At 42.5% G+C, this 12,239-nt stretch overlaps 1 protein-coding gene across 8 annotated transcripts in view; it reads left to right on the top strand.

The window, feature by feature from the left end:
- PIGZ (phosphatidylinositol glycan anchor biosynthesis class Z) overlaps positions 1–12,239 on the top strand; it is a 30,098-nt gene that overhangs the window by 1,769 nt on the left and 16,090 nt on the right. For 4 of the 8 annotated variants that reach the window (XM_033087636.1, XM_033087653.1, XM_033087660.1 and 1 more), the window contains exon 2: positions 11,959–12,057. The exons of 3 other annotated variants lie outside the window; for them this stretch is intronic. The gene's annotated coding sequence lies outside the window, so the exon portion shown is untranslated. Of the gene's footprint in view, positions 1–674; positions 943–11,958; positions 12,058–12,239 lie in introns of all 8 variants that reach the window. One more of the 8 variants, XM_033087670.1, reaches the window with a different exon arrangement.

Here is a 12,239-nt window from a genome sequence, read left to right as displayed (position 1 = left end):
CGCCCAGTCCCTCTGACTCAGAGAGAAAGACAAGTATCTCTGATCACCGGTGGCAGGGCGGAGCGGTCTCCAGTCCTCTCGCCGCACTCAGGTGATCTCTTCCCTCGCCTCCCCACGCGCCCGGCGAAGTGGTTTACTCTTCGCTGAACCCCTACTACCAAGATGGTCTTTCCCTGCTGCCTGCCCGCACATTCCCCGCACACGCGCGCGGGATGCCGCTGTCTGTGGTTATCAACTCCCGCTCCCCTAACCCACAGTAGAATCTCCGCGGCCCTGGGCGTTAATTATCCCTTTATTCTAAAGCCTTTCCCTCCCCTGCCCTCCGGGAGACAGATACCCCGCGGGCCGCCGCAAAGCAGGATTTGGACCCCGGGCGGCAGCTCAGTGTGCTCATATGGCACAAATGAGCAAGTAAGCATCCTGATTAGGTTTAGGTGAATAGTTGCCACGCCCTATGGTGTTGGCTCCGCCCCCCAGGGCATGAAACCCGAGGCAGCCAAAAGGACCACTTCTCCAGCCAGGCCTCAGCCTGAGGAGCCCCAGGATGAGCAACAGGCCGGTCTCTTTCTGCAGAACACTCCCACTTGTTAAGTTCAATGCCCCGCTATATTGCCACCTCCTCCGAGGACCTCCGACTCTGTCCTTGACCCTGGCTCCTCTGTGGGCCCATCCAGGTGGACTCGAGAGGCTGAGAGGGATCCGAATGGATCCCAGACCTGGGGGACCTCAGCCATACAGGGCACGATCAGAAGCAATCAGAAGGCGCCACCGATCCGTACACCACGAAGGGCAAAGCCTGGCACAGGGTCCTGCAGAAAATAGAGTTAAGGAGGGCTTCTTCGAGTCCCGGCAAGTGAAGCAAAATGGATAATGAAAGAAACCACTTGTTATGTTTCCTGTTTTTTTTTTTTTTAATCATTTCGTCTTCACAACTGACCTGAGGTAGGTACTATTATTATCCTCATTTTACAGATAAAGATATAAATTGGGGTTCAGAGAGATTTAAGTGCTCCTTCGCCATGAGCAAGTGACAAAGCAAGGATTTGAAACCGGGTCTAGTTGATGCCAAAGCTGGTCTTAACCTCCATAATACAGGCATAGCCTGCAACAGAAGCAATGTGTGCAAAAATGCTGAGGTGAGAAACAACACAAAACAGAGGAGGGCCTACAAAAAATGTTTCTGGAGCATCAAGTTCCATTCACAAAGAGGTGAGAATGGAGGCTGGAGAGGACGGTAGGGATCGTGGAGAGTCTTATAAGTCACCATCGGGAATATGGACTTGATCCTGAGCGTGGTGAAGGGCTGACCCCCATCCAGAGATTTTACACAGGAGAGTAATGCACTCTCTCTGGTTGCAATTAGGAGGGTGGTGGAGGGGAAGCAAAAAGGTGGGCTCAATCTACTCTAGATGGTGTTTCTCAATATCTTTCTCATTATGCACACATATAAAATGGTTCCTTTTGTATGACATACTGGGGTAATAAAGGAGGAAGCTGTTTACAGCTAGAAGCAGGGGGCTCCAGCCATCTGAAATCTCTGCACAGTTACCCCTAGGGCTGAGGAATCTCAGCCAACATGTACCCAAGTCACAGCAGACCTGTTCATAGACCGTGACAGTGGAGGAGTCAAGAACAAGAGCTGGATTTAAGGAATGATTATAAAGCAAAGTTAGTATCCCATAGTGAAGGAGCGAAGAAGGAAGATGACCCCTGGGTTTCTGCACTGAATAATTCAACAAAGGGTAATTCCCTCACTGCTGCAGGGAACGTGGGGTCAGGGCGGGTTCACGGGGAAATGATGAGTTCTGTTTGGCTGCCCTGTATTTGAAGGAGGTACAGAAGCCTGACAGGCAGTGGATCAGCACTCTGGGGTCAAAGAGTCCAATTCCTACTTCCATCTACTTGGTAGTTCTGTTACCTTGGGCAAAAACCTTGATCTCTCTAAACCTGTTAATTCATCTATAAGATAGAGATAATAATAATATTATAGGGCTGTTATAAGAATAAAATGAGAGCGCCTGGGTCGTAGTAAGTATCTAATAATGGCAATAAGAAGACCCACAAAGCGTGTAAGTGGTGAGAAGGAAGGAAGCTGAAGATGAGGAGGAGTGTTTCAGGGGTGGAAAAAGGAAGAGGAGCCTAAGAACAAATGGCCAGAGAAGAAGAAGGAAAGCCATAAGAGCGTGACATCGTGGAAGCCACATGCAGCAATCACACAGTTGATCCTCTTTCTCACTTTCTCCTTCCTCGCAGAACTTGATATTGTTAAGGTAGGCAGCCTCCTCTGGAGGGCTGTGTGCCTCTGAGGAGGCAGCCACCGCCCCAGCTCCAAACCAGGAGTTGAATCCTCACTGGTAATCCCATTTCTTTTGCAGTGATTGGTTTAGGAAGGTATATTTAATACCATTCATGAAAAGTCTGCTGGAGAACTTCTGGAAAAGATTTCTTCGATCTTAAAAAGAAATGCACATGCAGAGATTTCAAAGATGCCACCTTCACAAATAAACTTTCCTTGCCGAAATAGAAATAAATAATGCATAACGATCCAAAATGGCGGATGAACACTGTGCTTGCCTCATCCCGTGAACACATCAAAATTATAACTAAATTATAGAAGATTCAACCTGGAGAACCATCTGAAGTCTAGCTGAACAGTTTTATAACTTAGGATATAAAGAAGAAGCCACGTCAAGACTGATGGGAAGGGGGGAGACGCAAAACGGGCTGGCCCCAAACCTCCAGGTGGCAGATGAAAATTGGGAGGGATATCTTGGCCACTGAGGTTCCCCACGGAGGAGCAGGGGACCCCATCCCACACCAGTGTCCCCAGCCTGGAATACTGGTGCCGGGAAGAGAAGCCCCCACAACATCTGGCTGTGAAAAACAATGGGGATTCTGACCATCCTGGTGGGATGGAAGGCTGCAGGAAACCCAGACATCCTCTTAAAGGGCCCATACAGACTCCCTCACACTCACCCTGGGCTCTAGCGGAGGGACGGTGACTCGGGTCCTTGGAGACATGCAGGGGTAGACTGAGGTGTGTGGCTTCGGGAAATGGGCTTGAAGATAGTCGCCATTTTACCCTGTGTGAAGTCCTTCTCCCGAGCAGCCGGCAGATGGGCGCCATCTTTCCTGCGTTCAGCCTACACCGCACAAGCCAAATGTGAATCTGATTGGCCTGGTGAACTCTGCTCACTCCACCCTGGTGAGGCACTGAGACCCTGCCAAACCCAACTCCATACCACATGAGGCTTTATCAGCCGATGAACCTTACAAGAGTCAGCAGGTGGCAGAGGGTTTTGTCGGCGTGTCCTGGCTCTTTGTGGAGCTACCCCAGACCTGGTACTGATAGCAGCCAGCCTTGATTCAAACATGGCCTCTCCCATATGCCTCCAGGTATGACACAGGCAGAAATAAACCGTGGATCACTTTGGAGCTCCTACCAGGAACTCCCCGGGTGATCACAGGCAGTGGCTGACCTGGTTTTGCACCAGAGCCCCTTCCAAAAGGCCACAGAACCAACATAAGGTGCCTGGAGGTTGATTTCAGACCACAGCAGAACACTACCCAATAAGCCCTACAAGTGGCACACCTAAAGGGTGATCTCAACAGACACCAGAGCCCGCAAATCCCACTCCATGGGGGTAAGCCCCCTGCACAGCAGCTCATAAGTTGTGGACATGGCCAAACCCCACAGCCAGTCAGCATGAGGGTAAATACCACCCACTGACATGCGAAGAGCAATCAAGGCTCAACTATAACAGGAGGGCACACAACCCACATGAGGGACACTCCTGGAGCACCCAGCACAGGTGACCAGGGAGACTGTGCCACTGGGCCCCACAGGACACCTACTACATAAGGCCACCTGGCTAGACTGGGAGACATAGCAGATCTACCTAATACATAGAAACAAACACAGAGAGGAAGCCAAAATGAAGAAGCAAAGAAAGAATAGGAGAAAACTCCAGAAAAAGAACTAAATGAAATAAATGGAGGCAAGCAACCTACCACATACATCATTCAAAAAGTGGTTATAAGGATGCTCAAGGAACTTAGTGGGTACTTCAACAAAGAGATAGCAAGCATAAAAGAGGACATAGAAACCATTAAAAAAGAACCAGTCAGAAGTGAAGAATACAATAACTGAAATGAAGAATGCACTAGAAGGAATCACCAGCAGACTAGATGAAGCAGAGGATCGAATCAATGATTTGGAAGACAAGGTAGCAGAAAATATTCAATCAGAACAGCAAATGGAAAAAAGAGTTTTTTTAAAAAAAAAAGAGAGAGGAGTATTAAGAGACCTCTGGGACAACATCAAGTGTAACAATATTCGCATCATAGGGGTACCAGAAGGAGAAGAGAGAAAGCAAGGGATTGATAACCTATTTGAAGAAATAATGACTGAAAAATTTCCTAATCTGACAAAGGAAATAGGCATAAAAGCAAGTGCAGGAAGTGCAAAGAGTCCCAAACAAGATGAACCCAAACAAGCCCACACCAAGACACATAATTAAAATGGCAAAGGTTAAACACAAAGAGAGAATCCTAAAAGCAGCAAGAGAAAGGCAACTAGTCATTTATAAAGAAACTCCCATAAAATTGTCAGCTGATTTCTCAACAGAAACTTTGCCAGAAAGGATTGACATAAAATATTTAATATGATGAAAAGCAAGGACCTACAACAAAGACTCCTTTACCCAGCAAGATCATTTAAAATCGAAGAACAGATAAACAGCTTCCCAGACAAGAAAAAGCTAAAGGAGTTCATCACCACCAAACCAGTATTACAAGGAATGTTAGAGGGATTTCTTCAATACAAAATAAAATAATAAAATAAAATAAAATAAATAAAATAAAACAAAATAAAATAACATGAATAATAAAATGGCAATAATTACATATATATCAACAATTACTTTCAATGTAGATGGATTAAATGCTCCAATCGAAAACATAGGGTGGCTGAATGGATAAGAAAACAAAAACCTTACATACACTGCCTACAAGAGACTCACTTCAGATTGAAAGACACACAAGACTCAAAGTAAAGGGATAGAAAAATTTATTTCATGGAAATGGGGGGGAAAAAAAGCTGGGGTCGCAACACTTATACCAGACAAAACAGACTTTAAAACAAAGGCTGTAACGAGACAAAGAAGGACCCAGTAATCCCACTTCTGTGTATTAATCTGACGAAATGCTGCTTCGAGGGGATTATGCATCATATGTTCATTGCAGTATCCATATGTTCAATGGCCAAGATGTGGAGGCAGCCTGGGTATCTGTAGATGGATGAATAGATAAAGAAGAGGCCATACATATATACAATGGAATATTGCTCCTCCATGGAAGGGAATGGGTTCTTGCCATCTGCAGCGGCATGGATGGACCTGGAGGGCATTGTGCCAAGTGGAGCATGTTAGACAGAGAAAGAAAGATGCAATATGATTTCACTTATATGTGGAATCTAAAGAACAAAATAAACAAACAAACAAAACAGAGACACACTCATAGCTACAAAGAAACATTTTGATGGTTGCCAGATGGGAGGAGGGTTGAGGAGGTGGGGTGAAAAATGGAAAGGGATTAAGCAGTAGAAGCTGGTTGTTTCAAAGTAGTCATGGGGATTGTAGCGTATAGCACAAAGAATATACTCCATAACATTGTAATAACTATATATGGTGTCAGATGGATACTAGATTTATGGGGTGCTGGATGGGAGGGTTTTGGGGGCAGGGTGAAAAAGGTGAAGGGATTAAGAAGTACAAATTGGTAGTTACAAAACAGTCATGAAGATGTAAAGTATAGGGAATATAGTTGATAATATGGTAATAAATATGTGTAGTGCCAGGTGATAGCTATGCATAGACTAGTCATGGTGATCTCTTCTTAAATTATACAAAAGTCTAATCACTATGATGCACACCTGAAATTAATACAAAATAATATTGAATGTTAACTTTAACCGAAAAATGTTAAAAGGTGGGGAAAACTGAAGGAGAATAAGAGGTTCACATTTCCAGGTATAAAACAAAGAAGTCATGGGGATGTAATGTACAGCATGGGGAATATAGTCAATAATATTGTGATAGCATGGCATGGTGTCAGATGGCTGCTGGATTTATCACAGTGATCACTTCATTGGGTAGGTAAATGTTGAAAAGCTATGCTGTACACCTGAAACTGATATAATGTATATTAGCTATATTTTTAATAAAAATCTTTAAAAATAAATAAAATTCAAAAGAGATATACATGCAAATCAAAATCACAGTGAGATACCACTTCACATCACTAGGATGGCTAGAATAAAAAAAGCCAGATCAACAAATGTTGGTCAAGATTTGGAGAATTCAGAATCCTCATACACTACTAATAGGAATGTAAAAAAAAGCACAGCCACTTGGAAAACAGTCTGGTAGCACCTCAAATCATTAAACATAGAGTTACCATACAATCCAGCAATTCCATTCCTAGGTATATACCAAGGGAAATGAAAACATTGTATTCACACAAAACTTATGCACATTTGTTTGTAGTACCATTATTCATAATAGCCAAAAGGTAGAAACAACTCAAATGTTCAAACAGATGAATGGATGCACAAAATTACCATCTCTTCATACAATGCAATAGTATTTGACCATAAAAAGAAATAAAGTACTGATACATGCTACAACGTGGATGAACCTTGAAAACATGCTAAGTCAAGAAGTCAGCCACAAAGACCACATACTATATGATTCTGTTTATATGAAAGCCAGAATAGGGAAATCTATAGAAACAGAAAGTAGATTAGTGGTTGATTAGGGCTGGGATGGTGGCAGGGAGGTGATAACTAAAGGATATGAGGTTTCTTCTTAAGGTGATGAAAATGTTCTAAAAGTGACTCCAATGGTGATGGTTACGCATATCTCTGAATATACTAAAAGTCATTGAATATACTAAAAGTACACTTTACATGAGTGAATTGTATGGTACGTTAATTATATCTCAATAAAACTTTAAAAAGAGGCAACAAAAAAAAGAAATACACAAAAAATACACTCTTCTTCTCCTCAATGTTGTCTTGTCTAGATGGGATGGCAGCATGGGGATGATGTCCACACAGAGAGAAGGCAGAATCACGAGGGTTGCTGAGAAACAGCAATGGAGCACTGGCAGCACAAGCCTTGATTGTCTTATTACATGACATGATAAATTATTTAAGCCAGTTTGAGTCAAAGCTTTCATTCCTTTTTTTAAAAAATAGTGACATTTTATTTTTTATTAAAAAAATTTTTTTTATTGGGAAATATTGGGGAACAGTGTGTTTCTCCAGAGCCCATCAGCTCCCAAGTTGTTGTCCTTCAATCTAGTTGTGGAGGGCACAGCTCAGCTCCAAGTCCAGTTGCTGTTTTTCAATTTTTAGTTGCAGGGGGGGAATTGAACCGGCAACCCTTGTTGTTGAGAGCTCATGTTCTAACCACTGAGCCATCTGGCTGCCCCTCTGGAAGCTCAAGCGTCAAGCTTGTTGTCTTCAATCTAGTTGTGGAGGGTGCAGCTCACTGGCCCATGTGGAAATAGAACTGGCAACCCTGTTCAGAGCTCACATTTTAACCAACTGAGCCATCCGGCCGCCCCAAACTTTCATTCTTGATATTGTTTGTGAACAATTAAGTAATTACAAAGGAATTTAATATAGGAAGTACTGCTTATGAAAACCTTAGGAAGTGCTGGATGGTCAGGCTCCACTGGACCTCCAGGAATGACTCCTAAAACACCGCACAGCTGACCCACTGGGCAGACCTACTATCTGCCCTGTCAGACGAGTGGGACTTAGGAGGCCCCTATGGGAACTAGTAAGTCCAAAGACACAGTGCCATAGCCAGGATCAGAAAGCCATGGCCAACAACCACAGCTGCCTGTCAGCACCCACAAAGCTGGTGAAGGAACATGGAACACTGCTTCAGAAAACTAACCCATCTCCCGGACCTTACTTGCCAGAAGAAAACAAAGCAGCAAAAGGACAGCCTTCACTTGATTTCCACCTTCCAGATATTTCCCATCTTACTGACCAACGTTCTTTGTTTTTTATTTCTATTTTCATCTCAGATCTTCTATCTGGAGTCATTTTTCCTTCTGCCTGATATATATATATATATAATTTTCTGAGGGTCTTCTTGTGAAGATCTTTAGTTTGGTTTACCTGAAAATATCTTTGTTTTGCCCTCATTCTTGAAAATTTTTTTTCTGAATATAAAAGATATACTGGTAAGCTATTTTCTTATCTATCTATCTATCTATTTTAGTTCTTGTGGGAAGGAGCGGCAGCAAGTGTCTGGGCCCTTTAAACAGATTCAGAGGGTAACCAGATTGTGGGCGGGGCTCTGGTACTTCAGTATAATGGGATGTGTGGTGAAGTGGAAAGCAGGCAGTGATTTTGGGATGTCGCTTTGATGGTGTGGCAGAGCTGATTGTTAACCGACTCTGAAGCTCTGGAAAGCTTGAGGGGACAAGCACAGGGGGGCCGGTGCTCTTCTCAGAGTCTACCCACGTGTCCACTGCTTGGCCAACCGGTTAAGTAATGTTCTTTCAGCATATGTCAGCCTATTATATCTCATCCATGTCAGCCTATTATAGCCTACAGCCACTTCTGACACCAAATGGCCAGAGTTCAGTACAGGAGATAGAAGTCAGCATAATAATCCCAGACAAAAAAAAAGCTAAAGGAGTTCATCACCACCAAACTATATTACAAGAAATGTTAAAGAGACTTCTTTAAGAAGAAGAAAAAAACAAAGATAAAAAATATGAACAATAATATAGCAATAACTGCATACCTATCAATAATTACTTTAAATGTAAATGGATTAAATGTTCCAATCAAGAGACATAGGGTGGCTGAATGAATAAGAAAACAAGGCCCTTACATATGCTGCCTGTAAAAGACACACTTCAGATCAAAAGGCACACAGAGACTGAAAGTAAAGGGATGGAAAAAGATATTTCATGCAAATGAAAACGAAAGAATAAAAGCAATACTTATATCAGACAAAATAGACTTCAAAACAAAGGCTATAACAAGAGACAAAGAAGGACATTTCATATACAATAGCCAAGGTATGGAAGCAAGATGGATGATTGAATAAAGAAAATGTGGTACATATATTCAATGGAATTTACTCGGCCATGAGAAAGAGTGAAATTTTGCCAGTTTGTGACAACATGGATGGACCTGGAAGGTATTGTACTGGGTAAAGTGAGTCAGATATGAGAAAGACAAATGCCATGTGATTTCACTTGTATGTGGAATCTAAAAAAAACAAAACAAAATAAATGAACAATATAAACAGAAACAGGGCTCATATATACGGAAAACAAACTGATGGTTGCCAGATGGGAGAGGGGTTTGGGGGGCCAGGTGAAAAAGTGAAGGAGTACAAATTGGCAGTTACAAATACACGGGGATGTAAAGTACAGCATAGGGAATATAGTCAATAATATTGTAATAAATACGTATAGAGCCAAGTGGGTACTAGAGTTGTTGGGGGGATTGCTCATAAGTTGTATAAATGTCAACCCACTATACTATACACCTGAAAGTAAATACAATGTCAACTCTAACTGGAAAATGTTTTTTAAAAAGAACTCAGCAGAAAATAATTTATACAAGGAATTAGATACTAAGACTTACTAGATGCCCTGGAAGAATGGGCTGTAGTTGGGCCTCAAGGAAAGACTCTGAACACCCAGAAGTAACTTGCTAGAGGAGCTACCATTTATGTGACAACCAGGCAACTGTATAATAAAGCCACCTTGGAACTCAGTTGAATTTAGTAACACAACCTGTTGCTGAGAATCAGGACGCCACCATAACCGGACTTGTATCTCAATACCCACAAAGCTGCCACTGGATACTGGAAAGCTGCTGCAGGAAAACCCCAGGTCTCCATAATCTTGTTTACCAGGAGAAAAAATGAAAACTGCAGAAGTATGGCCTGTTTCACATGTGCTTTCTAAATTGTTAAAACCTAATTTGTATAACCCAACTTCCAGGGAATCTACAAAATGTAGCTTTTTGTTTCCCAGCCCTTATAGTACAGGAAGCCACTCTAGAAGGAGAGAGAATTGTGGAAGGGATCCCTGTTGTCCAATGGTGTGCAATTGTAGGGGTCTGAAGTGGCCGTTGGGTTTGACAATTAGAAAACCAAGGAGGCTCTTGAGAAGGCTCTCAGTGCAGAGGTGTTCAGAAAAGCCAGGCTGTGTTAGGTAGAACGGTAAACAAGACATGGGGAGTGAATTCAGTGAATGTGGTTGGTTTGACGGTTTCTGTGAATGGAAGAGGAGAGAGAAGTAGCAGATAGAGGGCATATTCAATTTGAGGAGGGTTTTGGTTGGTTGTTTTTCTAAGAATGATAGAGAATCCAAACATGTTTATGGATGGAAGGGAGGTAACCAACAGGAGAGAAACGGAGGGAGTAAATGGATTCATGAAAGATGGAGAGCTTGCAGCTGGTAGGAGGGGGTGTTCATTGATGTGTGGAAAGATGCTCATGATATTTTGCTAAGTGACAAAAGCATGTCACAAAGCAAATATTGTATGATTCCTTTCCTGTTTCAAAATATATCTATATACTGAAAATACCCACTGAGTTGTCAGACAGCCCTCATAGAGACACAAATTCAGTTCTTACTGTTGTAAGGGCGGCACCACTGAGATGGAGTAGCCCCAGCCAATGGCACAGGCTTGGGCCTGGGTATGTAGTAACTAGAGGGCAGGATAAGAGTGGAGAGAGTGGGGTGAAGGACAAGAGACCTATACTCTTGCAGGCTATATGGCCATAAGCTGACTTGCTCAATAAATCTGAAATAATGACCAACTCAGCCACCCTCCCATTTGCGGAGGAACAGTCTGTCAGCAGTTCTTCCAGAACCAGCTTCAAAGACCTATGCATACATAGCATCTCCCATTCCATCCTGCCACATCTTGAAAAATTGCTGAAGTGGTTGTAACAGTCTCCTCATGTTTCCTGTTTCCTCCAAAATCATGACCACAAAGAGCCACTGACCAAGGCAGTCTCTTAAGTACATAACTTCCTTAAAAATACTTGACATGGCTTAAACTAATTTAGCTTTTCTCAACCCCCACCTTATCTCTCAAGATAGCTATTTCTTATGCCAACCATATATATGAATATATGTGTATGAATAAACAGAACTAAGAGCCTATATGTTCCATAAAATACCAACAAAATCATATATCAAAATGTTAATGGTATTGGGCCGGCCTGGTGGCTCAGGCGGTTAGAGCTCCATGCTCCTAACTCCGAAGGCTGCCGGTTCGATTCCCACATGGGCCAGTGAGCTCTCAACCACAAGGTTGCCAGTTCAATTCCTCAAGTCCCGCAAGGGATGGTGGGCTGTGCCCCCTGCAACTAGCAACGGCAACTGGACCTGGAGCTGAGCTGCACCCTCCACAACTAAGACTGAAAGGACAACAACTTGACTTGGAAAAAATCCTGGAAGTACACACTGTTCCCCAATAAAGTCCTGTTCCCCTTCCCCAATAAAATCTTTTAAAAAATAAAAAATAAAAGTGGATAAGATTGTAAATTAAAAAAAATATATTAATGGTATTTTTCTGAGTGATAGGAATTGAGAATAATTTCTATGTTTTTTGCTTATTGTACTTCCTCCTTTTTCCACAATGATCTTGTATTAGTTTTATAAATAGAAAAAAAGCAATGATGTTGTTAAAAAGCACACAATTGGAGGGTTGTCCTTGAATTATAAAATAAATAAATTCTGAAAATAACTAAAATGTTGGATAAAATAATATGTGAGCTGAACAAAAGCTAAGGGAATACTCAGGCATGAAAGTAGGGGCCTAGAGAGGTATGTAAAGCTCTGAAACCAGATTTGGACTCAAGAACCAGATGCATCTGAGCATTTGTTTTTGTATTGTCTCAGGACTAAGAGGACAGAAGATAAAACCTTGTGCCCACCCTGAAGTCTAACAGGAGACCCCTTCAAAGCTGAGACTCTGCAGGCAACATTCTCAATATAAAGGTAACCTAGAAATAAACTCTTCTATCCCCCAGAGAACTGCAAAGAAAACTGCCTTTCTTGGATCCTGATGCTAATCAAATTGGGTGGAGAGTCTCCCTTGAGAATTAGTGTACACAAGCCTGCCCTCATGTAGGTTTTCAACCTGAATTCACATGATTAGACACCACCTCCACAAAAGGGAA

Source organism: Rhinolophus ferrumequinum, chromosome 2, assembly GCF_004115265.2.
Source record: "Rhinolophus ferrumequinum isolate MPI-CBG mRhiFer1 chromosome 2, mRhiFer1_v1.p, whole genome shotgun sequence".
In the NCBI taxonomy this organism is placed as follows: domain Eukaryota; kingdom Metazoa; phylum Chordata; class Mammalia; order Chiroptera; family Rhinolophidae; genus Rhinolophus; species Rhinolophus ferrumequinum.
The sequence above is the reverse complement of the archived record's forward strand: the minus strand, read 5'-3'. Positions and strand labels throughout refer to the sequence as shown.